The sequence below is a fragment of the Piliocolobus tephrosceles genome, chromosome 13 (genome assembly GCF_002776525.5).
Source record: "Piliocolobus tephrosceles isolate RC106 chromosome 13, ASM277652v3, whole genome shotgun sequence".
Classification (NCBI taxonomy): domain Eukaryota; kingdom Metazoa; phylum Chordata; class Mammalia; order Primates; family Cercopithecidae; genus Piliocolobus; species Piliocolobus tephrosceles.
This window is the reverse complement of record NC_045446.1, coordinates 13819923-13822839: the sequence shown is the minus strand read 5'-3', so window position 1 is coordinate 13822839 and position 2917 is coordinate 13819923.

The window sequence follows — 2917 nt, the reverse complement described above, 5'->3', positions numbered from 1 at the left end:
GAGTCGAAATGTATTATATTTTCTGTCATCAAAATTAAACTAAATGTCACAGAAACCCTTCTGTTTCACAACTGATAATCATGCTTTGCACTTCACAGAGAAAATGCAGGCTCCCAAAGTGCTAGGACCACAGGCCTGAGCCACCATGCCTAGCCACACATAGACTTCTTTCTCCTCTTTTGTATATTGTTTCTGTTACTACCTTTTGCCCTAAGGTGGCTGCTAGAGCTTCTAGAATTCCCTAGAATTTGTAATAACTTAAAATTCAAGCGTGGGCACAGTGTCTCACCTTTGTAAATCCAGCACTTTGGGAGACTGAGGCAGGCGCATCACCTGAGGTCAGGAGTTCAAGACCAACCTGGCCAACATGGTGAAACCCCGTCTCTACTAAAAATATAAAAATAGGCCGGGTGCGGTGGCTCAAGCCTGTAATCCCAGCACTTTGGGAGGCCGAGACGGGCGGATCACGAGGTCAGGAGATCCAGACCATCCTGGCTAACCCGGTGAAACCCCGTCTCTACTAAAAATACAAAAAAAAAACTAGCCGGGCGCGGTGGTGGGCGCCTGTAGTCCCAGCTACTCGAGAGGCTGAGGCAGGAGAATTGTGTGAACCCGGGAGGCGGAGCTTGCAGTGAGCTGCACTCCGGCCACTGCACTCCAGCCTGGGCGACAGAGTGAGATTCTGTCTCAAAAAAAAAAAAAAAATATATATATATATATATAAATTAGCTGGGCACAGTGGCGGGTGCCTGTAATCCCAGCTACTCAGGAGGCTGAGGCAGGAGAATTGCTTGAACCTGGAAGGTGGAGGTTGCAGTGAGCTGAGATCGCGCCATTGCACTCCAGCCTAGCCAACAGAGCGAGACTCCATTTCAAAAGAAAAAAAAAAAAATTAGCCAAGCATGGTGGCACGTGCCATGGTCTCAGATACTTGGGAGGCTGAGGTGAGAGGATGGCTTGAACCCGGGAAGTGGAGGGTGCAGTGAGCTGAGATTGCACCACTGCACTCCAGCCTGGACGGCAAAGTGAGATCCCATCTCAAAATAAAGCAAAATAAAATAAAACTAAATTAAATTCAAAAAAATTTTGTCTAATTACACTTAATGAACTCTAATACAGGTTGAATAGCCCTTATCAGAAATGCTTGGGACCAGAAGAATTTCAGATTTCTGATTTTTATGTTTTGGATTTTGGAATATTTCCATTATATATAAGTGCTTATGGTTCAGCATCCCAAATCTGAAAATTCTAAACCTGAAATGCTCCAACGAGCATTTCTTTTGAGCATCATGTCAGCACTCAAAAAGTTTCAGATTTTGGGGCCGGGCGCGGTGGCTCAAGCCTGTAATCCCAGCACTTTGGGAGGCTGAGACGGAGACGGGCGGATCACGAGGTCAGGAGATCGAGACCATCTTGGCTAACACGGTGAAACCTCGTCTCTACTAAAAATACAAAAACTAGCCGGGCGAGGTGGCGGGCGCCTGTAGTCCCAGCTACTCGGGGGGCTGAGGCAGGAGAATGGCGTAAATCCGGGAGGCGGAGCTTGCAGTGAGCTGAGCTCTGGCCACTGCACTCCAGCCCAGGCGACAGAAGGAGACTCCGCCTCAGATTTTGGAGTATTTTGGATTTCAGATTTTCAGATTAGAGATGCTCAACCTGTACCAAATGATTGAAAAAGTCCTTCATAATAATTGGGATTAGGTTTATTTGGAAGTAACGGAGGCCCAATTCACATTGGTTTAAACCCATAATAGTTTATTCTCACACAGGAGAGAAATCCCAGGATAAGAAGCTCAAGGTTGGAATGGTGACTCAAATGAAGTCTTCAGAGACATAGACTCTTTTTTTTTTTTTGAGCCAGGGGCTCACTCTGTCACTCAGGCTGGAGTGCAGTGGTTCAATCTTGGCTCACTGCAGCCTTGACCTCCCAGTCTCAAGGGATCCTCCCACCTCAGTCTCATGGCTGGTTTTTTTTTTGTATTTTTAGTAGAGATGGGGTCTTGCTATGTTGCCCAGGCTTGTCCTGAACTCCTGGGCTCCAGTGATCCACCTGCTTTGGCCTCCCTAAGTTCTGGGACTATAGGCCTGAGCCACCTTGCCCGGCCAGACACAGACTTCTTTCTCCCCATTGTATGTTGTTTCTGTTATTACCTTTTGCCCCAGGGTGGCTGCTAGAGCTTCAGTCATTACATCTGCATTCTAAGCAGCAAGAAGAGGGAAGGAAAGAGGACAAAAGTGTAGTGCCTTCCCCTTAAGGAGAATTTTTGGAAGTCACACACAACATGTCTACTTATTCTTTGTGGGATAGAGAAATGATGGAAAATGATTGTAATCAGGTTTTCTTTGTCTGCCACTCACTTACTGCAATCTTGGACACATGTACATGTTCTCTCTCCCTTCTTTTCTTCCTTCCTTCAAACACAAGCCTATTACATTTTAACTTAATTAACTCTTTAAAGAACCTGTTTTCAAATAGAGTGACATTCTGAGGTATAGGGATTAGGACTTCAACATAAGAGTTTTGGGAGTGGACACAATTTAGCCCATAACATACACAGGATACATATGATACGTGAAAGTTACAAAGCACAGTAGTCAAACCAATACTGCTCAATGCACCACTCAGCATAAGAAATACAAAATGAGGCCGGGCGCGGTGGCTCAAGCCTGTAATCCCAGCACTTTGGGAGGCCGAGATGGGCGGATCACGAGGTCAGGAGATCAAGACCATCCTGGCTAACATGGTGAAACCCCGTCTCTACTAAAAAATACAAAAAACTAGCCGGGTGAGGTGGCAGGCGCCTGTAGTCCCAGCTACTCGGGAGGCTGAGGCAGGAGAATGGTGTAAAAAACCCGGGAGGCGGAGCTTGCAGTGAGCTGAGATCTGGCCACTGCACTCCAGCCTGGGCGACAGAGC